The 25,422-nt window shown below is 38.6% G+C and overlaps 1 pseudogene; it reads right to left on the bottom strand.

Annotated features, from left to right (window-relative positions):
* Positions 1 to 24,796, bottom strand: part of LOC118620204 — a 148,667-nt pseudogene extending 123,871 nt beyond the window's left edge.
* Between the last annotated feature and the right edge of the window lie 626 nt (positions 24,797 to 25,422).

Genomic DNA, 25,422 nt, shown 5'->3' with positions numbered 1-25,422 from the left:
CACGTATAGGTGAGAGTATATGGCATTTGTCTTTCTCTGAATGGGTTATTTTACTTAGCATAATACTCTCCAAGTCCATTCATGCTGTGGCAAAAGGTAAGAATTTCTTCTCTCTCTCTCTCTCTCTCTCTCTCTCTCTCTCTCTCTCGAATGGCCAAGTAGTAGTCCATTGTGTAAATGTACCACCACTTTTTTATCCGCTCATCTACTGATGGGCACTTGAGCTGCTTCCAAATCTTGGTTATTGTAAGGAATGCTGCAACGAACATAGGGGTGCACACATTCTTTCGAATTAGTGTTTTGAGTTTCTATGGATACATTCCCAGAAGTGGAACTGATGAGTCATAAGGCAGTTCTGTTTTTAATTTTTTGAGGAAACTGTACTGCTTTCCACAGTGGCTGCACCAGTCTGCATTCCCACCACCAGTGCATGAGGGTTCCCTTTTCTCTGCATCCTCACCAACACTTGTTATTTGTTGATTTATTAATGATAGACAGTGTGACAGGTGTGAGGTGTATTGTTCCAAGTTCATCAATTTTTTCCTGTCTCCTCTTTCAGTCTGCTGTTGAGCCTATCCACTGATTTTTTTTTTTTTTTAAACAATTTTGCATTCTTTAGCTCTAAAATTTCAATTTGGTTCTTCTTTATATTTTATATTCTTTGTTCAGACTTTCTATTTCTTTGCTGAGACCTCTCTTTTCATTTGTTTCAAGTGTGTTTGTAATTGCTTATTAAAGTATTTTTATCATAGCTGTTTTAAAGATCTTAATCAGATAATTCTAACATTTCTATAATCACAGTGTTGGCAACTATTGATTGTCATTTCTATTCAAATTGAATTTTTTCTGGTTCTTAGTAATGGATTTTTAAAAATTGAATCTGGATATTTTGGCTGTGACACTAACACTATGAATCTGGTCTACACCTTCTGTTTTCTCTTCTCTGATTACATCTTGCTGTGGGAAGTGGGAAGTGCTGCTTTGCTACTGGCCGGTGGGAATAGAAGCCCATGGTCCCTACTCAGCCTCCGTTGACCCCCAAGTAGAACAGAGGCTCCTCATTATTGCTGGGTACAAATGAGATTTCCAGCTCCCCACTATTCCTCCACTGATACCCCACAGATTGAGCATTGTTACAAGTGCTTGGTGGTCAAAGTCCTTACTCTTCACCAGGCTTCCTCTGTCTACACTAGCAGGGAGGGGGATAGGCACTTCTTTTTTTTTTTTTTTTTTTTTTTATCCTCACCCGAGGATATTTTTCCATTTTTTGTACAGATAGAGTGGGAGGGAGAGAGAGAGAGAGAAACATCGACGTGAAGGGACACATCGAGTGGCTGCCACCCGCACGACCAACCAGGGCCGGGGACAAACTGCAACCGAAGTACGTGCCCTTAGCGGGAACCGAACCCGGGTCTCTCCGGACCACAGGCCGACGCTCTAACCGCTGAGCCAAACTGGCCAGGGCAGATAGGCACTTCTTAACGCCAGATGGGGGTGGGATGGGTTCTGGGTCCCTGCACTCCATTTGTACATCCTACTTGTACTGTAAAGTTTCATGTGGTTGCTAAGGGTCAGAGCAGAAAGAGATTCCCTTCCCTGCCACAACACAGGCATGCGAGGCCATCGGAAGCCCGAGGAAAGGACTGGGAGCTGAGAGAAACCGACAGAAAATCTCTGGGGTTTTTATATACCAGCAATGAACAAGTGGAATTTGAAATGAAAAACCTAATATCATTTTATAGTAGTAGTGCCCAGAATGGAAGAAATCTAATAAAATATGTGTAAAATCTATATTTATATAAAATATATATAAAATCTACTTTTACATAGGAAAAGTATAAGACTCTGATGAAAGAAATCAAAGAACTATGCAAATGGAGAGATATTCCATGTTCATGGACATATTGTGAAAATGTTAGGTATTTGCCCTGGCAGGGTGGCTCAGTTGGTTAGAACGTCATCCCTTACACCAGAAAGTTTGCAGGTTTGATTCCCAGTAACGGCACATACCTAGTTTGCATGTTCAGTCCTTAGTTGGGGTGTGTGTGGGAGGCAACTGGTCAATGTTTCTCTCACATATCGATGTTTTTCTCTCTCTCCCTTCCTCTCTCTAAAATCAATAATATAAACATATCCTTGGGTGAGGATTTAAAAAAGTAAGTTCTCTAGAAACTAGATGAATAGATGCTTGGGTGAGGATTTTAAAAAGTAAGTTCTCTAGAAACTAGATGAATAGATTAAATGCAGTCTTATTCAAGATCCCAGCAAGTTATTTTGTGGATATCAACAAATTGATTCTAAAGTTCATATGGAGAGTCAAAAGACCCAGAATAGCCAACAAAATATTGAAGACTGACACTACTCAACTCCAAGACTTGCTCTGAATCTATATCAGTCAAGGCAGTGTGGTATTGCTGGAAAAAAATAGATTAATGGAACATAATGGAAAGCCCAGAAATAGACTCCTAAATGGAGTCAACTGATCTTTGACAAAAGAGTAAAGGCAATACAGTGGAGCAAAGACAGTCTTTTCAAAAAAATGGTACTAGAACAACTGGATATGCATATGCAAAACAAAGACTCTACATACAGATCTTACACCCTTCAGAAAAACTAACTCAAAATGTAGACCTAAAAGTAAAATACAAAACTATAAAAATCCTAGAAGATAAAAATTGAAGACAACTTAGATGACCCTGAGTACACTGTGGATTTTAGATATAACTCCACAAAGACACAATCTGTGAAAGAAATAATTGATAAACTGGACTTCATTAAAATTAAAAACTTCTGTCTGCCCTGGACAGTGTGACTCAGTTGGTTGGAGCATTGTCCTGTACACCAAAAGTTTGCAGATCTGATTCCTGGTCAGGGTACATGCCAGGTTGAGGATTTGATCTCTGGTCAGAGTTCATACAAGAGGCAACCAACCGATGACTCTCTCTCACATTAATGTTTCTCTTTCTCTCTCTCCCTCTCCCTTCCTCTCTTTCTAAAAATCAATAAAAACAACCTCAGGTGAAGATTAAAAAAACAAAAAACACTTCTGTTTTGCAAAAGATAATGTCCAGGTAATGAGAATAAAAACCACAGACTGGGAGAAATTACTTGCAAAAGACGTACCTGATAAGGACCTGTTATCTAAAATATAACGAAGAGCCTGGCCGGTGTGGCTCAGTGGTTGAGTACCGACCCATGCACCAAGAGGTCCCCAGTTTGATTCCCAGTCAGGGCACATGCCCTGGTTGTGGGCCCGATCCCCAGTGAGGGACATGCAGGAGGTGATCCATCGATGTTCTCTCTCTCTCTCTCCCCCCCCCTTCCTTTCTCTCTAAAATCAATAAAGAAAAACAAGTTTATTTAAAATATATATATATATATATAACAAAGAAGACTTAAAACTCAACAGTAAGAAAATGAACACCCTGATTTAAAAGTGGGCAAAATACTTGAAAAGATACCTGGCCAAAGAAGATACGCACATGGAAAATAAGCATATGAAAAGATGTTCAACATCATACGTCATTAGGGAATTGCAAATTAAAACAACGAGATACCTTTATGGACCAGCTATAATGGCCAAAATGGGGAACACTGACAACACCAAATGCTCATGAGGATGTGGAACAGCAGGGACTCTTATTCATTGCTGGTGGGAATACAAAATGGTAAGCCATTTGGAAGAAAGTTTAGCAATTTCTTACAAAATTAAATGTACTCCTTCCATATGATCCATCAATTGTGCTCCTTGCTATTTACCCAAAGGAGCTGAACACATGTTCACACAAAAATACTGCACACTAGTGTTTATAGCAGCTTTATTCATGATTGCCAAAGCTTGGAAGCAACTAAGATGTCCTTTAGTAGGTGAATAGATAAAGATGCAGTGGTGCATCCAGGCAGTGGAATATTATTCAGTGATAAAAAGAAGTAAGATGTTAAGTCATGAAAAGATATGGAGGAAACATACATATATATTACTAAGTGGGAGAGGGTAATCTGTAAAAGCTATATACTTTATAATTCCAATTATATGACATTCTAGAAAGGCACACTATGGAGACAGCAAAAGGATTAGGGTGGGAGGAGGGAAGAATGAGTAGGTAGAACACAGAGGATTTTTAGGAAAGTGAAATACTCTGTATTTTGGTTTTTTCCAATTGTTACTTATGATATTGCCATCATTAAAAAGTCCAGTGTCCAGAACGTAGTAGTATGCAATAAATGTTGGATGAAAAGAATGCATAAATGCATGAATGAATGTCCAACTCTGGGCAAAATAGTGAAATAGGGGAAGGTTTCCCAAAAGAGTGTGTTTACTGAACTGGAGAAGCTCTTTTTCTTCCTATTCTTTGAGCAGCATTCATGACATGGAGAAAGCCTTTGGTGGAAGTGGTGGCCCATTACAGAGATCACAGAACCCACTGGGACATGTCTCCTCGTCGCAGCAGGTTACGAACTTCTAAATGACAAGAGACTATTGGTTACCTATTTTATATCTAGCACAGAACCTTGTGGGCATGCATTTTGAATGGTAGTTTCTTAATAAATACTTGCTGAATAAATGTTAATAATGGATTCATTTTTGTCCTCAATAACTGTGGAAGAGGTTCTTAGTTTAAAGCGGAAATGTATGTTCTGTCCTACATAGTTTTGCTATGGACTGAACTTCAGAATTCATATATTGAAATCCCAACTACGGTACCTCAGAATGTAACCTTATTTGAAGAAAAGGTCTTTAAGGATATGATTAAGTTAAAATGAGGCCTTCAGAGTGGGGCCCTAATTCAATATAATTGGTGTCCTCATAAGAGGAGAAGGAGAAACCAGGGGCAAGCAGAGAGCAAAGCCCTGTATGGACATGACAAGAAGGCTTCTATCTACAAATTAAAGGTAGAGGCCTCAGCAAAAACCAAACCTACCAACTTATTGACCTTGGACTTTTAGTTAGCAGAACTGTGACAAGCCTCCCTGTCTGTGGTATTTTGTTACGACAGCCCTCGCCGACAAGCACAATTCCTGTGAATGAATAACAGGGAAACCCCACACTTTCATATTGTGAATGTTTCACTTAACAGATACGTCGCTATTTATCCACCTCTTGGCAAACATGTCTTGAATATAAAATGACTCTACCAGTTAATGTCAAGGCATGTTTTTCCATCTCTTCCTTTATCATTAACATTATACGTATTGTTTATTTCTTTTTTACTTGTTTACAGTGAAAACAAAATATCTTGTTTTAAGAGGTAATATGTGACAAACCATATTTCATCATTAATCAGATTACAGTATCAATGAAATATAGCCAAAGGAAACAAAACAAATTATACCTAAGAATTTTTACACATTCTGTTTATATCTTCCTCAAGAAACTGCCACCTTTATCTTACAATCTGCTTGGGTGTGACTAGTGCTAACTCAGCATCTTTCATCCCACCCGATTGAACCCTGGGGACCGCAGGGAGTGCTATCCATGGCACCCCACACCACGTTATTTGATAATCCAGTTCAGTATTTTTCTGCAGGGCCCGGGATCTACTTTAAGCGACAACTTTCCCTCCATAGATGCTAGTTTCCCCTCAGAACCTTCTTGATGACCCCCCCACCCCCACCCCACCCCAGGATAGAAACAAGGAGGAAGCACACACTGATGACGTCTTATCAGCAGGCGGTGACCCAATTGTAACCACAACCCGAATCTCAGGGAGTCTCCTTTAGTAACACTCCTACTGGAGGCCGGGTGATAATGAAGCCAGACGCCGACGTTTCCTTCAACTTGGGTCAGACGACCTGGCTCCTTGGAGGAGATTACAATGCAGTCTGTGCAAGAGGCATGTGGGAGCCTCCCTCCCCAGAGGGAAACTGGTTTCCAGTCTGAGACTGACCCCATAAGTGGAGTCAAAATCCAATTGTTACATCATCCTTAAAGCATGTCCTTTAACACAAAGACAGCCTATAAAGTAGCAGAAAGGGCAAAAATCTCTGGCTTCAAGCATCATTAAATATTTTTAAGAGGATATGGAAGGATTTCAAAGGGTAACAAAATAAAGTTTTAAAAGATTTTTATCTATGTTATCTAATTTTTCTTTTTCAGACAACAGCTTTATGTTCGTAAGCTTTGAACTTTGTGAGTTTTAATGTGACACGCAAGACATTTTTTAAGCCATAATTACTCTATGTTTGTTCATAGATAGTATTCACATCTATCCAATAAAAAACATGCTAATTTAATCATAAATTTGAGAAAAGATTTAGATATAGTTTCCAAAGATATTCCATTTCAACTTTTTTTTTTTCTTACAATCCTATTTATAAGCAATTAGTGTTGCGCCTGGCCTTGCAGTGGGCTTGGGAAGATACAAAGGAATAGAAGTCGTGGCGGAAGAGTTTGCTCTGCGTCCACAATGTGCTAGGAACTTTCTGGAATGCAACCTATTTCACTATCAACACTTCCTGTGAAATGGAGTTTTCTGTTCACTAACTGATCAAAAGATTTTTGTGAACTTACTACGACAGAATCTTTCGCAGCCCCATGAAGTTTTGGGAATTGCTGGAATTAGAGAATGACTATAGACAAGCACTAGAGCACGGGCTAAGGTCTCCAGAAATGGCCTTTGTGAGTTCAATAGTGGTTGGAGACTCACGGGTCGTGGAGCTCAAGGGTGGTCTTTAGTGTTGTGCAGAAAGTCCTTTAGATGTCTCCCTGGCCTAAACTACTTATTTATGTAATGAGATGGTGAAATTGATTTATCCCAGAATAACTTTTTACGGAGTAATGGGGAGGTTATTGGCAGAGATCTTGGTCAGCGGTAAAGTAATGCTGGGGAACTACTCTGAAAGGCAGCTGCCTCAGAAGACACAGAGACTTTGGAATCTGACTCTTGTGCATGGACTGCAAAATTGCTGCCTTTTTAACATTTCCCACTCTACATCAAACTGGACAGTTCTTGGTTCAGTCTAGAGTCCAGGAAACCTATCAGCTGATTCGCTAATGGCTAAGAGATGTGAGGAACTGATGCAATTATTTAGATAAATTAGGGCGAGAACTGCCATATTTTAACCATGAAATCTGGACATTTTATATATAGTAGTTTAAAAAATTGAACACAGCCAGCCATTCAACTTATGCAGTGTACAGTCTGCAGAAGGGTGACAATAAAGACAAACAATTATATAGTTAAAATAGTTGAACAAAGCTAAAAATAATGGAAGCTAACATGCTAACATATGCGGGTTTTAATCGATATATTTTCTTGTAAGAAGCAAGCCATTCCCAAAGGCCTGTCTCCCCATGTGAACGTAATTAACTTTTTGATATTCAGAAGAATTGGGCTGTTTCAGGGGCAGAAAGAGCAATTTTGATGCCATTGCAACATTTAACATTTTGATTCTAGGAAAGAAAAGTGATAATGATCCATATTCCATTGCATACTTTTTATATAATGCAAACTTACCAAATATGAAAAATTTAATTGGACTATTCTAAGCAGTACCATTATTATAGACATTCTTGCCAAGATGAATCTTACATTAAAACATTTCTCCCAAGCTACCACAAAACCCAGAATCATTAAAAATTTAAGAATTGCTAAAATACAAAGGACATGCATCTCCATACATTGTTTATGTTTTGCATTTCACTCAGTTTGAGTAATGAAACTAAATTGGTTGGTTTCTTTTATATTTTGTCTGTTTCTAATCAGTTTCACTTTTTGTTGTTCCATGAGCTCATCGAGTGATGTTTTGGGGGTTTTGTACTCCTGGCATCGTCCATATTCTCAGCAAGCTTTTTGTCACTGAAAGAAAACATTTCAGTGTATACGAGGGTTTGTGAAGCCTGTAATGATCTGTCAGAGGAAACGTAAGTTTTGGGTTAAGAATACTTTAACAAGAATGTGAATGGAATTGTGTGGAACTTGTGTTTATTCTAAAATAAGAAAAGTCAAGCTTGATCAGCACATCTACATTTTCTCAGATGCTTAATCAATTACATAATTATGCTGAATGTTGAAGTACTGTAATAGACTGGATACATTACAGTCTTTAATTTTTATTGGTTGATGTCTGTTATAAATCCTGATAATGTAGGCCCTGTATATATTTAATAAATACAGCTTAGAGGCAGCATATCCTTCTAATCATCCTTAAGGCAAGCTTGGTGGGATAGTAAATCTGTGCCAGCTCAGTTAAACCAACAGATGATTTCAGTAGGCTCACAGTGTCTTTGGTTAGCAGGTCATTCTACTGTGCTCTTAGTTGACCATGTAAATGAACTATTGATATGCACCTTGCTACATGTCCTTTAAAAGACTCATATTAGATTTTTTTTTACAAAAAAATAACAATAACTGAATAAAAAATAGCTAAATCCCATCCTTTCTAATTATTCAGTATTTGAGTAAGAGGATAGGATTGCTGCCTCTGGATAGATGACGGAAATGGAGATTAACCTGGCATTATCAGTGGTTTATCATTCCGCTGGAGGATTACCTGACTCTCTTGCCTCTTTTCTGCTTTGGGAGAGCTGCCTGATGGCCATTCTGCAGTTCATTAGCACCTCTACCTGAGGTGTGCAGGACGAGATGTCCTCGTCGGCCCTACTTTACTCCGCGTCAGCAGCTTTGGTCCAGGCAGGAGCAGGGGACAAGATTGAAACTAATGGCTGGAATGAGGTTTGAGGATTATCTGTGTATTTCATTAGTCCTCTCCACTTGTTAACAAGCTGAATACAGAGCTGAATGCTGTATGTGTGCATATATATATATATATATATATATATATATATATATTTGTGCACTTGAATGTGCAGTATATTTAGTTCATGATAAAAATTCTGGTTTGCCACTTATGCCCTACCAATAAGGGATATAAGAAAAACTGTAAAAAAAGATCTGTAACTCAGTTTTGAAAAACAAATGATGTTGCTGTGTTTTCTTTACATAGAAAAGGGTAAAATGTTTTACACACATATATGCAGAAAGACAAAGAGGCTTTATAATCAAGTCCTTGTAAAGTCTCATGTAATATTTTCTCAGTAATTTTATTTTGGACACAAGTAATTATTTGTGGAAACATATATTAGCTGGAAATTACCTCAATCAGTTGTTCCAAAAAGGGACATATTTTACACAGATTTAGTAATAATTTAATGACGAATAACCTTAAAATTCCAAGTGTTTGATGTTCTTAGATAAACACAGCAATTCAATTGTAGAAATCAAGACTATATACTTACATAAAAAACAATAATGGGTTTCAATGATGTTATATGAATAAGTGCTTTGGATAAAACAGTGAGTGTCAGCACTATATACGGATTGAAACAGGGCTGCATCTCACATGACTCGGGCAGAAGTAAATAGAGTCAGTTGACTCAAACATTGGCTCTGGACCAGATTCAAACCACACCAGAGCACCCCCCAACCACCTCCAGAATGACACACTTGAAGGGCAGATTCAGTAGACCCCAGAGGCCCACTAAAGTGAACCCTCCTCCAGAGAGTAAGCCCCTGCACAACAGCTCCCTTACTATGGTCATAGCCAGTCCTGCCGTCCAATCAACCAGAGGATCGGTTCCTCTCATTGACATGCCAACAGCAATCAAGGCTCAACTACAACAGAAGGCACACACAACCCACACAAGGGACCCACCTGCAGCACCTAGCTTAGGTGACGAGGGTGACTGAGTCATTGTGCCTCACAGGACACCTAACCACATAAGGCCACTTTACCAAGACCAAGACCAGGGGATACAGCAACTCTAGATAATACATAGAAACAAATGCAGGAAGACAGCCCAAATGAGACAGATAAACATGTTGCAAATGAAAGAACAGAAAAACCTCCAGGAAAGCAACTGAACAAAAGGGAAAAAAGTAGTCTTCTACGTGCAAAGTTCAAAACACTTTGTTATAAGAATGCTCAATGATCTCAGTGAGACACACGAGTTCAAGAAGTGCAGAGAATCCCAAACAAGTTGAACTCAAAGAGGTCCACACCAAGACGCAAAATCAGTATTCCAGGACAGAGAAGGACCCAGCAATTCTACTTTGGGGTATTATTCTGAGGAAACCCTAAACACCAATTTGAAAGGAGATATGCATCCATATGTTCATTGCAGCATTGTTTACAAAAGCCAAGCTATGAAAGCAACCTAAGTGTCCATCAATAGATGACTGAATAAAAAGTGATGCATATGTACAATGGAATATGATTCAGCCATAAAAAAGATTGAAATTTTGCCAATTGCAATAACCTAGATGGGACTAGAAGGTATTATAATGAGTGAAATAAGTCAGATAGAGAAAGACAAATGCCATGTGATTTCACTTATATGTATAATCTAAAAGAAAATAAACAGCCCTGGCCGGTTTGGCTCAGCGGTTAGAGTGTCCACCTGCGGTCCAGAGAGACCCGGGTTCGGTTGCCGCTAAGGGCATGTGCCTCGGTTGCAGTTTGTCCCCAGCCCTGGTTGGGGTCGTGTGGATGGCAACCAGTTGATGTGTCTCTTGCATGTCAATTTTTCTTTCTCTCTCTCTTCCTTCCTCTCTCCCTCCCACTCTCTCTGAAGATAAATGTAAAAATGTCCTTGGGTGAGGATTAAAAAAAGAAAGAAAAAGAAAATAAACAAATAAAGCAGAGAAAATTCATAGATATTGAGAACATTTTGATATTTGACAGATGGGAGAGGGGTTGGGGAGATGGGTGAAACAGGGAAAGGATTAAGAAGTACTAATTGGTAGTTTATAAAATAGTCATGGGAATATAAAGTATAGCATAAGGAATAGAGTCAATAATATTGTAATAACTATATATGGTGTCAGATAGGTACTAGATTTATTGGGGTAATCACTTTGTAAGTTATGTAAATGTCTAATCACTATGTTGTACATCTGAAACTAATATAATATGATATGTCAACTGTAGTTAAAAAAAATAAACTGACATAGAGACAAAGTATAATTGGTCCTGATGATAACCAATATACTGATGAAAATTTTGAATAAAATTATTTTGTAAGATATGTGTTATTTTAATTGAAAAATTGTTGAGACTGTAGCTTTGAAGAACAAGCAAACAACTTGACCTAACAGACATCTATAGAATGCTAGAGGTAACAGCTACAGAATATACATTCTTTTCAAATGACCATGGCTGTTCACGGAGATAAACCATATAAGCTAAAAAATGTTTTAGAACATTTTAAAAGATTGAATTCTTACAGATGATATCCTCTCAAATTAAATTAAAAATCAGTAGCATCTAAAAATGCTCCAGGTATTTGAATGTTAAACAGAATTTTTTAGGTAACCAATAGGTTATATGGAAGAAATTGTAAGAAAAATTAGAAAATATTTTTAAAAATTAAAAAAAAAATTGATTAGAGAGAGAGAGGAAGGGAGACAGACAGACAGAAATATCGATGAGAGAGAACATCAACCAGCCACCTCCTGCATGCCCCCCACTGGGGATCTGGCCCACAACCTGGGCATGTGCCCTGACCAGGAATCGAACCGGCAGCCTCTTGGTGCATGGGTCAATGCTCAACCACTGAGCCACACTGGCCGGGTGGAAATATTTTGAACTCCATAATAATTACAATTCACCATCTCAAAACTTATGTGATGCAATGCTTGGAGTGAAATATATTTTTTCATGTTAGAAAAGATAAAACAGGCTTAAAATAAATTATTTAAGATTTTACCTTAAGAAATTAAATGAAAAAGAATATTAAATGCAAAGTAAGTAGAAGAAGGAAATAAAGATAAAAGTAGAAATCAGTAAAATAGAAAACAGATGAACAATAGAGAAATAAACAGAGCCAAATGTGATTTCTTTGAAAATATTAGTAAGATTAATAAATTAATAGACTCCTAGCAAGATTATATAAGAAAAAAGAGCAGAGAAATATATATCATAATTGAAAAAAGGGACAGCACTATCTATGTTCTAGATATTAAAAGACTAGTGAGAGAATATTATGAATAACATTATTTTAATACAATCAACAGTTGAGATAAAATAGACAAATTTTAGAAAAAAAATATTCCAGAACTGGCAGGAGGAAATAGCAAATCAGAATAAAACTGCATTTATTAAATAAACATGTAATAATTAAATAAATCAAATTTATAAAAAAATATTTTCTATAAAGAAAGATCTAAGCTCAGGTTATTTCTATGGCAAAATTTGTCAAACATTTATTGAAAAAAATCAAACCATTATTACAGAAAATAATGTAAAATGTTCAGAAGCTAGAGGAGGGAAAACTATTTAATTCATTCTATGAGGCTAGCATATGCCTGATACCAAGTCTGATGAAGAAAATGCCCTTCTCTTCCTTGCCAAAAACTCTTAAGAAACTTCGTATGGAAGAGAATCCCTTCAGTCTGTTAACAGGATGTATCTAAAATTGATAGCTAACAACATTTTTCATTGTGAAGGGCTAACTATTTTCCCTCTGAGACTAGAGAAAGTCAAGGCTGCCTGCTTCCACCCCTCCATTTGATACTGTACTTGCAATAAGATGAGACAGAGCAATTAAGTAAATAAAAATTAAGAAGGAAAACAAAAAACAGGTCCTGGCTGGTGTGGCTCAGTTGGTTGGAGGGTCATCCTGTGCACCAAAATGTGGTGGGTTCAATTTCTGGTCAGGGCACGTACCCAGGTTGCAGGTTTGATTCCCAGTTGGGAAACATGTTTTTCTCTCTTCTCTCTTTCTCTTTCCCCACCCCTCTCTCTCCCTTCTTCTCTCTAATAAAAAAATAAAAACAGTCTGTTTTTGCACACTGTGTGAAAGTGTGCATATTTGATAGTCTACACATGGAATCATAAAGAATCCACAAAGTAACTGCTAGCAATAAGTGCACAGTTGATAAGTCAAAGTTGCAGGATACAAAGGCAATATACAAATATCAATTGTAGTTTTGCATATTTGCAAGAAACAAAAGTAAAATTTAAAATATAATTTTAAATAGTAAAAAGGCAAAATACTTATTAATAAATATAACAAAACATGTGGAAGTACTCTATGCAAGCACCAAAGAGCTGAGAGCGCTCACAGATTAAATACATGAGGAGACGCTCATGTTAAAATGTCCGTTCCCCCCAATTTGATCTACAGATTCAATGCAATGAACAACAAAAAAAGAAACCTCTATTTGCCTGGCTGGTGTGGCTCAGTGGTTGAGCATTGACCCATGCACCAAGAGGATGCTGGTTCAATTCCCGCTCAGGGCACATGCCCAGGTTGTGGGCCCGATCCCCAGTGGGGGGCATGCTGGAGGCGGACAATTGATGTTCTCTCTCATCAATGTTTCTGTCTCTCTCTCCCTCTCCCTTCCTCTCTCTAAAATCAATAAAGAAAAAAAAGACACCTCTATTTTGTAGAAATAGCTTAGTTGATTCTAAAGTATCTATGGAACCAAACAAAAATAACTAATATAATCCTACAATAGAAAAATACATTTCGAGGATTTACACTACATTACTTGAAGACTTACTCTAAAGCTACAGTAATCATAACGTACGGCTCCTCTTTCACTTCAGATTATGAAAATGACAACACACCCATGGACAGAAGAGGGTAACAGTGTAATGCTCGTGCACCCATCTCCTGGTTTTAACGGTTCTCCACCATGGCAACTATTGGTTTATCTACACACTATCCACTTAACCTCCACTGATGATCTCTTCTCAATTTACTATCTTAACACATTGAAAAAGAGAATTTCCCTTGGTCCTATATTGAGTTACTCTGAAATACAGCTCATATAAGAAAGTCAGAATCAATCCCCGCCCCCCTTTATCAGTTCTTAAAATAAAGAGTTAGTACTTGAAGATGCTCCAGAGATGACCAATTTTTGTTTAAGCATTATCAAGGATGCTGGTATTTAAACATATTTAATGTCTTTCCATACATTTCAGATATATTTATTGGTGCTCAGTTGCTCCATATTTGGCCAGGGGAGGCTCACTCAGGCGGGCTCCGGAGGCCGGCTGATAGGGTTCTTGGTTATGCCAGGACGATCCGATAGCCGGGGTGGGCAGAAGTAGGTTTGTATGTAAAAAAGTTGTTCTCATGGAAAAAGACATGCAGGTTATGATGATTACAGTAGCTTTATGAACTGTGTTTTGCATACTCACAACTGTAAACCCACTTTTGCCCACCCCTGTAATTCCCAGATCTGGAATTAGCGACTTCTCAAAGCGTCCTTTTCCTCTTCGTAGGAAATGGTACTGGGAGAGAGCTCTGAGCACAGGGGTGTGCGTTGCTGCTGGGTTGGCCACAGCCTCTGCAGTGCAGAAAATGGATGTGTGTTGTCCTTAACATTTGCTGCTTACTTGGCTTTCCCCGCCTAGACTGTGAGGCCAGACTTTATGGCTTTTCCTCCCTTGTGACTAGTATGATTTTATGATTTGTTGTAAAATTTTGTTGAATGAGGGAACAGGCAAATAATTACCAATTAAGAGTTCCCGGAGAGGTTTACACCTTATGGAAAAGGGCGACAGACGTGTGGTGTGTGTTTGTGTGCATGTGTTAGTATTACTGGGCGGGTGGTGGTGGGATCTGTTCAGAGAGTTCAATGGACTCATGTACAGGTACACTGGGAGGTTTTAGATGGGGTATGAATTTTTCTATGCATTGAAATACTTTGAAAATTGACATCAATAATAAAGGAAGTCCTTGCCATTTTTATATACTTCTTAGGTAAAATGCCTTGGATAGAAAGAACTTATCTGGGTTGCCTAATGGACTAAACCCCAATCAATTCATGCATTTGAGGTACCCATTACTGTCTTGTGCTGAGCAGCGGATGACATTACCCCACAGATATTCTCCCCTGGTTATGCTGAACATGCTGGGTTGATTGAGAATTTATTACATTGATGGTGCCTTCTGCTATTTGAGAACATCTGTGTGACTCACAATTTGAGGCGGTGTTAGCCCTGGCGGGAGTCTTACCTACTCGTTTTCTATGGACAATAAATTTTTTAATGTTATTTAAACCACTGGGCAAACATTGCATTAAAAGAAACCTCATAGCTCTTCAACATTCCTACTACATTTCCCCTCCCCCAGAACCTCGGAAAGATGTTCTGTAGCTGCCACTGTTGGGTGATGATAAAGTGCGAAAACAAGCTGTTAGTGACAACACAAGAGGAAAGCAGTACCTCCATGTCGCATGGTCTGTGCTGAGTACTGCCAGGTGAAAGAGTAACAGTCAGACTCATGCTTGAGTAGACTTAGGCCTGCTGGCCTCCAGCATGATTGCTAGGGCTCTCCACATATTAACACCTCACCCCATAACTACTGCTGCCTCCATTATACAGATAAAGAAACAGAAACAAAAAGGGAAAGTAAGTTGCCTGGCTCAGATTCTATACTCTTAACTAAGGTCTTGGGCTGCCTCTCAAATGGTATCTAATCTCATTGACCACTTAAGATAACTTCTTGATATAGATATTGCTCTTCCCATCTTACAGATAGTGAAAGTAAGGCTCAGGGAGACTCCATACTGCTTGTAAATTAGACCTAAAACTGCCTGAGGCAAAAGCCTTTGCTTTCTCTTTTAGATAGAAGTAAACAGACTAATTCGCTCATCAACAATATATCATGTGTCTCCCTAGCTTGTATTTTATGTGTAACAGAATATTAAAATGTTATACATTAGAGAACTATGTAACCTATCGTGTATTCAGTTTTATTTGGCAACTTGATTCATTAAAGAGATAAGTAGAGCCCAGAGCTTGGATTTTGGTGGTTTGTTTCCCTGCAGGTCACTGTAACCAGTGTGGGACTTGATCACCTTGCCCAACTTTTTTTTTTCTGAAGTGAACAAATTAATACAAGATCCACTTTTGGTACCATGTCTAGCTTTCTGCTAGCAAGTTAGTTAAAAATTCGATATAGAAGAGAAATGATAGTAGTGAAAGAGTTGATTTTTATACAAAGAGAAAACAAAAGTTCTTCTGGCATAATGACTTCCCAGAGATACATACCCTACAATTACCCCAATGGAAATATTCGCTCTTGGCCATGAACCCAAATGGGGAAAGTTTAAAGCCAACTGGAGTTGTGTAGTCACATTAGATATAACAGAAATCAAGTTTGAAGTGTCACTTACAGTAGGAACACTCTGTGGCTTTGGCTCTGCATGCTGATTATTATAGAGCTCACTTATTGATGAATTTTCATGTGACTTGTACTACTCTATGACGTCCAGTGTTTACTGTATTTACATTTAAATTTGCAGTCTTTGGTTCCTGGCCTTATTGTATTTCTCTCCCCGCCCCCCCAACTTATAGTCTTCACTAATAACTCATTAGGAGGGAAGATTATAGATCCAACTTTCCCAGCTGTGTTTTGTAGTCAATAAAACCGTGATACACTTAAGGACCTATGACGTAAAAAGTGTTATTGAACTGCGTTTTAAGAAGAATGCTTTCTATTTCATTAATGTCTATAATAAATGCAATCTGTAAAGCATGCAATGATTTTAGACTCTAACTAGAGTCACCCAATCTCTGAGAACAAAAGGATGACTCTAACCACAGGAAGAGGGGCTGGAGCGGTGGGGTGAGTGTGGAGAATTACAGAGGACTGGGGGCCAGCCCCCTGACCTCCGCCCCCCTGCTGCAGCCTCTGGTTGGGGGAAGCCAAGCTGACACCAGCTGTTTATCATGCTTTAAGACCAGAATGTAAAATGAAAACCATTACTACCTCTCAGGATGCAAGGAATGTAGAAGAAAGGATTAAATCAATTGAAGATGTTATCTCAATGGGAGAAGGAATTCTAATTAAATTGAAGTCTTAAAAAAAAAAAGACTGCCTGTTTCAAAAGACTGATAGAGACATATATCTGATGAGTCAACTTGGTCTTTTCAAGGCCCAACCCAGGCCCCTCTTCTATTTATGTTTATGATTAGAGGGATAAACAGCCCATGAAAGCTTGCTATCTATGAAATCCAGCCATACGTTCTTAAAAATCACTATGGGAGTCTATAGATAAGTCTCCTATCAAATAAGTTGATCCAAGACTGCAAGAGTTAGTAGGATTGGCCTAGAGTCAAACCCACCGCATTCATCAAAACTTTACCAGACTGCGTCCAGCTTGTGCTGGGATCTAAGAGATACCTACAAACTTATGGCAAGATCACCCCCTCAGGAAACTGACAGCCTGCGGTGCTGGCAAGAGGCCAATACAGCCAAACTCCACCGTGTAATTAAGTGAAAGGCAGGGTGTGGAGTGATGCTCCGGCAGACAGGCTTCCTTTGCCCATGAGTGACTGCGCTGGTTATTTCACTAGAGCTTGAGTTTTCATTTCTGCAGGGTAGAAATAAGATAATCAATTTTATCTTTGAAATGATAAACATCAATAGCCGGGAGAGAGCCTTAGTACACACTAGGCATTTAATACATGAGAGCCCTGATAATAATGATGATATAATAATGTTCCCACATGAGAGGCAGAAAATAACTAGATTAATAGAAACACCTGTACAGGCTGGAGTGTTTGAAGAATGCACCATGGAGTTCAGAGATCAGAATCAAGTGGGCCCTTAAGGATCAGCAAAGGTGAATAAGGCAAAAGTGTGACATGTTTAAGGGTTGCTAAGGGAACCATCTTCAGGCCCTTGGAGTTGCAGGCAGTTTGTACTTTGGCCTTGGGGACAAGTGATGTTACTTAAATTAACACATTTGTCCACATTCTCCGAATGACTCAGCCATGGGCCTCGGTGCTTATGATTACTGTGGAAATGGAGCCAGCTCTGCCTCATCAAGGGTGCCAGATGTAATGTAATTTTAATGACTTCCATTGTGTTTGAGGCTTCCTTGCTAAGATCCAGCATCTCATTGCACATTAAAACTGACCTGAGTATACTAATGAAGATTAATTGTTCATTGATTAAGGAAAGATGAATCACCCTATTACTGACAGTGAACTTTCTGTCCTAAAGTGAAAGTGTATTGAACTTCAAAAATGCTCAGAGAAAGTGGGAGCCTCCATTTAATTGTCTTTCTTTTCATTATACCCTGATAATAATGGCAACAAAATATTTGTCCCTTGTGAAAAAAAATCAAATGGAAGTTTTATTAGTTCTTTTTTTGAAACATCCACACAGTGAATGTGCATAGTGAACATTATTATCACCTTTTAATCATTACTTTTTCAAACTGAATGAACTTCTTCCTGTGAACCAAAGCCCAGTAATAGATTCTATCATTTAGGATTGCATTAAGCTGCACGTAAGCGGAAACCTCTAAACAATTGCTTAACCAGGGGTTCCTTTTTGTCACCTAACAGGGAGACTGTGGAATTCAGGGAACCAATTTTTTTCTCCTTCCCATCCCATCAATCTGAATGTATAATATTTGGCTTCGTTATTGCAGGATGGCTGTATTGTCGGGTAGTAATCTATACATCCTTCTGTCTCTGCATTATCATTTATCTTGTTAGATGAACATAACACTCTGAGCTGGGGCACTGAACTTTCTGCTTCTTTGTATACGCGGGGCCTAGCTTAGGTGTCCTGCATATGATAGATACTCAGTACATATTTATCGATAACTATAACAGGACATTAAACTAATGAAAAGAGCATTGTGGATTGCAGTAATAAACAAAGATTTCATGAATCATGAGAGCGATCATTTAAAACAAATTTTGAGAATTCACTTAGCAGCAAAGGTCACCCTGGCAGGGATGGCCAGGACAGGGTATGATGAAATGCTGCATGAAAAAGACAATGGCAGAGGGTGCGTGGTGGGTGACTGGTTCGTTTGACCTCAGACATGACGGCGCAGTGAAGAAGCTGGCTGAAGGCTGTCTGCGGAACACTTAGGGACATCAGACTTCATCTGGGCAATAGTAAATAATAACAACTTCAGATTCTTTCACAGGAAAACATGAAGAATATTGCATTTTAAGGAGATTAGTTAAGCAAAGGAATGCATAATTAATAAAACTTGAGAGAGAAAAACCACAGGTAAAAAGACCTACTAGGAGATGATTCAAGTCCAGGGGGGAGGTGTCGGGGAGGGCAGCTTTTCTTCAAAGGCCCGAGATTAGTACAGTCTCAATTTATTTTTGAGGGTCTAATGGCAGCTTCAAAAGGCATCCTTGTGTCCTTCCAAATGCCCTAAGGAATTCTAAGCATTTTTCTAAACACTCGAATTCATGTAGGAAAGAATTATTCTTTCTCAATATAGAAAAATAAATGGCAAAGTAGGAAAAAAATTCTTTTGTGGGAGTAAAATAGTTTTTTAAACATACTTTATTTGTTAACATATTCATTTATCAGATTTTTTTGGTGATACCATACTTTTTGAATTCCACTTTACAAACTTGCTTTTGTTGTTGTTACCTGAAAATTCTTGAAACGATTTTGTGTGTTGTTTTGTTAATGTGTTTTATCTTTCCCACCAATCTGTTGTCCCTGGAAGTAAGATAATTGCTGTGTATCTACACTGCTAATAGTGATGACTTTAATTAATGCTATAGCAATTCGGTGTAAACTATTGGCACAGATTCTCTTATAAGGTATAAGGTACTGATAATTCAATAAATGTTTATTGACTGGCTTATATTTGCTGAGTTTTCTACTATTCATTGGTTACATAGTGATGAATGAAATAGATATAACCCATGTCCTCGTGGAATTAACTATCTATAATAGTTAAATAAAAAAATGTTGATGCATTATGAGGAAATTACACAAAATGCTGAGAAGTGTGGAAATGTGATCAAGTGTGAGCGGCAGTGGACCTACTTTCATAGGGTAGTCACCTCTAAGAAAGTGACATTGAAGTTGTGGCTGAAAAGGTAAAAAATTAGCTAGCCTTTTAAAGATGTGGCATAGTTAAGTACAGTGGATGAAAAAAAACTGTACTGAGCTTTTAATGACAGGACAGTTTTCAAAGGCATGAACAGAATAAAGGGTAACCAACAAGGGAAGGTAAAATACCCCAGTTAAACAACAACAGTGTATTATTAACACTCCTTGGCCTGAGGGGGCAAGAGCTGGAGGACTGTCCCTGATCCAGAGAATGTAGCTGTAGCTATAAGAGATGACAGACCAAATGGAACTATGGTTTAGAGAAGAGGAAAACATCACTGTCAAATTGCAGCCTAGCAGGAAAGTAGCTGAGAAAATAAACTCTGCAATCTCTAGCTCTTCTAAAATATACCAGAATTCAACTAAAAGCATTTATAACAAATCAATTTTTAAGAAGAACAAAGTTGAAAGATGTACCCTATTTTATTTTGACCGTCTGTAAAGTTATAGAAAGACAGTGAGTGTTAGTAAAATGGTATACATAGAGATACATGAAACAAAATAGAAAGTGAAGGAAAAAACTCAGGTATGGCCAATATATAGGAAAATAATAATCATTTTCATCAAGTGACCCTGGAGCAACTCTATATAGTTTCCCAGAATCATTTACTTCGATCTGGAAAGAGAATGGGACAGAGAGACACAGTGAGAGACCAATCTCTATCCTTACCCCTCACTACACGTAATAAATTATTTGAGATGGATCATAGACTTAAACATAAAAACTCAAGCAATAAACTTCTAAAGGCCAGTATTAAATGAAAATCTTTGTGTCTTGCTGACAGGTAAATCTCTTTAAGCACAAAATGTAACGATCATTTAAAAAAAGTTAGACTTCCTCAAAATTAAAAACTTCTGCTCATTAAAAGTCATCATGAAGAAAACAAAAAAGACAAGCCGAAGAATGGGGGAAAAAATCTAAAAAACATATGACTAATGAAGAATTTCTATCTGCAATATATACAGAACTCCTATAACTCAATAATATGCAATCAACCCAGTTAAAAACAGACAAAACATTTGACTAGATCCTCCCCAAAGGAAGATACATGGAAGACCAGTACAAGCGTACAAAAGTGCTCACAATCATTAGGCAACAGGAAAGTGCAAATAAATTCCCTATGAAATTTCCATCATATCTCCACCAGAATGGCTGAAACTTGAAAAGGCGTAACTAGTGCTTTCATACACTTGGGAATTTAAAATGGTACAACCACTTTGCAAAATTCCCTAGCAACTGAGTATAAAACTAAACCTACGCCCATTCTATGACCCAGAAATTATACTCCTAGTCACCCTATATAAATAAAAGTATATATCAACAAAGTCTTGTACAAAAATGCTTATGATCGCTTTATTTATAATAGGAAAAAAAGAAAACAATCTCATACTCATTGGCAAGAGGATGGACAACTGGACTATGATGTATTTACACAATGGAAATACTATTCAGCATGAACAAGAATGAACAAGTGATTCTTGAACAATATGAGCAAATCCTTCTTAAAAACATTATGTGTTGTAAAAGAAAATTTATGTAAAGAGCATGTATCATGTCACTCATTTATATAAAGTTGTAGAATAGGCAAAACAGGTGTCTGGTGTTGAAGCGAAGCAGTGGCCCGTGAAGTGTTAGCAGGGGAGACCGACTCGGGTCGTGAGGGAACTTTCTGCAGTTATATTAACGTTATATATCTTGATAGGGTTTGGGTTATCTGAGTGTATGAATTTTCAAAATGTACAAAATGGAACATTAAGATTTGTGCAATTCAAGTTATGTAAAAAAAACCAACAACTTGTATAGTCAACTCTAGTTAATGATATGCATGCTGAACTGTTTAGGGGCAGTGTCTACTGTGTCTGTAACTATCTTTGAATGATAGCAAAACTTAAACATATTGATAGACTAGAGGAACAGATGGATGGATAGATATATAATACATCAAAATAGCAAAATGTTAAATTATAGCATATCAGTGGTGGATAGATGGGTGGGAGAGAGCTGTACAATTCCTTCAACTGCTCTGTATGTTTGGAAACTTTTATAATTAATTTTGGGAAAAATTGCAGAGGATGTTTGGATTCTTCCCTTCAGTTCCAGCCCTACTTCCTACCCCACTGTCCAGTGACTTATCGAAGTGAGAATTATGAGAATAGCAACCTCCTATAAGTATATGCAATAATCACTGAGTGAACCATGCAGACGACTCTCCCATTCCATGACTGACTTGCCCAGTGTAATTTTTATTTATTTACTTATTTTTAATTTTTTTCTTTATCGATTTTAGAGAGAGAGGAAGGGAGAGGGAGAGAGATAGAAACATCGATGAGAAAGAACGTTGATTGGCCACCTCCTGCATGCAACCTGGGCATGTGCCTTGACCAGGAATAGAACTGACGACCTCTTGGCATATAGGCCGATGCTCAACCACCGAGCAACACTGGCCAGCCCGGTGTACTATTTTTAACCCATAGAATTGGTAATGGTAAAGTGACCTGTTTGATTTGAGCCGAATAGTAGGCAGACTCTGAAAGTGAGCAAACCTCTCTTGCATTTAGAGCTACAGCTGTAGACTTAAACCTAAGATTAACCTCATTCATTCCTCCAAATTAGCAGCATTGGATGCAGAGCAGCCCCTCGGGTGTAGAGACATAGTTCACAGGCCATTGCTCAGGCCACATCTTCACTCTCTTTGGTTTTATGTATCTTCTTGCCTGTTGCAGGTGATTGTTTTGAAAGTTGGACTTTTTAAAGTCTACATTTAATTTACAATGAATCTTAGTAGCACTTCATATAATTGCACAGAGTACCCGAAGTTTCCTTACTAGAAAAATCATTTTCAATAATAAAATGTCATAAGATACCACACGTGTCTTCACATTCAGATTCAGGGGGGCTCAGAGCTCTTTCCTAGCCTCCTCTTCGACTCTCTTCGTTGGTCTCTTTGCAGCGGCAATAGACCAGATCTCATCTCGGCGACTGTTTTCTGGAAATTCTGCTTTTCTTCTAAAAAAGTGGGTTTTGAAATGGAGCACATAATTTTACTAAAAAGATCATGTTTGAGAGGTTCTTGTGTTAAATGCTTTCATACTCATATCATTTTTTGTTAAATCTATTGTTCCCTTAGGGAACGGGGCAAGGAAAGTCAGAGGGTGGGGCAGACATTCAGAAAGACGAAAAACAGCCCAGGAAACAGTGTAAGGACTGTCACCGACACCAGAATGTACAGCACTTTCTGGAACTTTGTAAGGTGCCCTTTCCTGCTATTTTGCAGGTGGTTAAAGTCATCATTGGAGCCTAAAAATATGTGGCTGGAGATCAAAAGTTAAAAAGACCATTAATTATTGACAGGCCTGGATTCTGACAAGAGGATCCTTTGGGTCAGAGACAAGTTAAGAAGCACTTAACAAATAAGCAACCTAGCAGATTCTTTTTGCAGTTCTTGATGGAGCTAAAGAAATAAAAAGAGATGGCACCTTATGATGTAGATATGCAGATCTTTTATTTACAGAATTATTACTACATCAGATGAAGTGCTGCCTTGTGACCAAACATTTAAAATTAAAAATTAAAAAAAAATATATGACTTCCTCCTCAAGCATTAGTAGGGATGGAAAAAATAAAGTAGTCCGGCCGGTGTGGCTCAGCAGTTGAGCGTCAACCTATGCTCCAAGAAGTTGCCAGTTCGATTCCCGGTCAGGGCCCAGGCCCAGGTTGTGGGCCAGATCCCCAGTGGGGGGCATGCAGGAGGCGGCCAGTAGATGTTCTCTCTCATTGATGTTTCTATCTTTCTTTCCCTGTCACTTCCTCTCTCTCTAAAATCAATAAAGAAAAAAAAGATCAAGAAAAAATAAAATAAAATAAAATTGGACCCCATGAAAAGAGAGGTGATCACTTGAAGTCAAGTGTGACATTCACATACTAAGAAGAAAAAGTATTTTTGTTCATCTCGGTATTCCTTTTGGCTACTATATTGAGAGAAAGCATTTTTTGTTTTCCTCAACCTGTATTCCTCTTGGCCATTGCAGACAAATCTGAATTTCTCCTAAGTAGGTCACAAATAAGTTATGATGCTGCTCGTTTCTATTTTAACAGCAGCACAGGAATAGACAAGCATGTCGTAAGGGGAGAGGCTTCTGGGTACCAGTTCGAGCAACTGTGAGAATCCAGGCATGATGAGTTCCCGCTTTGTTCATTACCCCCCACATGAAAAGTTCTTCGCCCCCAGCGTTGCCTCAGGCCAAAGCCATGCGGCCATAGCCTAAAGCTCCGGATGAATCCTTGTAGACCTCTGTGGTCAGAGTTTCTCAGGCAAAATCAGCACAGAACAAATGCTTTTTACTTGATGTCTGCCTCTTGAAAGCTCAAGGCAAAGCTATCTCTTTGCAAAAGTGGGAAAAAGTATATAAATTTGAAATTATGCTTATATGGCCATTCTTCATTTCCTCCCGTCTGTGTATACAGCCTACACTAAATATTGTATTGCCTAGCAGGAAGTCAAGCACAAGTGCCCAATGTGTCTTAAATAAAATAAGAGGCATGTTCATTTAGAGGTTGTGAGTGATAATGCAACATGAAAATCTGGGGGCAAAGAAATGATCTGGGGAGCCCGTGGGCGATCCTGGAGAACCGGTGCGCAGGCCCCGGCAACCCGCCCGCCTTCATTACCAATGGCTTGCGCATTGCCTTTTTTCTCCTGTCTTTATTCATTTTTCAACAGCCTGCCAGATGCAATATGCCAAATCTCATGTAAAGTAAGCCCTACACACACACAGACACACACACACACACACACTCACACACACACACTCACACTCACAAACCGAACAACCTTCGGCACGTCCTGGCACAAACAGGAAAAACAGCTCAGGATTTCTTCCATCACACTGGCCAGAGTTATTTGCTTGGTTTTGTAATGTAATGAGTTCTGTTTTATCATTGGAACTTTTCATGCTGTCGAATTGTTTTCACAACTCTTCCCCAGATGCATTTGGTGTTTACCAGTGGCGAGCGAGCAGCGGCAATGGAGACAGAAGTGGGTATACCCTGGCTGGCGCTTTTGGAACGATATCGCGTAACACATATGAGACTGTCCCCATGTCATATTGCTGACTGAAGGGTGGGGAACCTGCTTTCTGCCAAGGGCCATTTGGGTATTTCTAACATCATTCCTGGCCATACAAAATTATCAACTGAAAAATTAGCCTACTGCCCTGGCCGGTTTGGCTCAGTGGTTGGAGCATCGGCCTGGGGAACAGAGTCCCGGGTTCGGTTCCCGCTAGGGGCACGTACCAAAAAATATGTAATAATAATAATAATAATAAAATTAGCCTGCTGTAGCCCGGCCAATGTGGCTTAGTGGTTGAACATTAACCCATGCACCAAGAGGTCACAGGTTAGATTCCTGGTCAGGGCCAGGCGGCAGCCAATCAATGTTCTCTCTAATCAGTGTTTCTATCTCTCTCTCCCTTCCCCTCTCTGTAAAATCAATGAAGAAAAAAAAAAACTTTTTTATTTAGCCTGCTATATGTGGTCAGGCTAATTTGGTGAGGCATGTGAGGTTGGCTGGTATTGATTT

The sequence above is a fragment of the Molossus molossus genome, unplaced genomic scaffold (assembly GCF_014108415.1).
Source record: "Molossus molossus isolate mMolMol1 unplaced genomic scaffold, mMolMol1.p scaffold_m16_p_1, whole genome shotgun sequence".
In the NCBI taxonomy this organism is placed as follows: domain Eukaryota; kingdom Metazoa; phylum Chordata; class Mammalia; order Chiroptera; family Molossidae; genus Molossus; species Molossus molossus.
The sequence above is the reverse complement of the archived record's forward strand: the minus strand, read 5'-3'. Positions and strand labels throughout refer to the sequence as shown.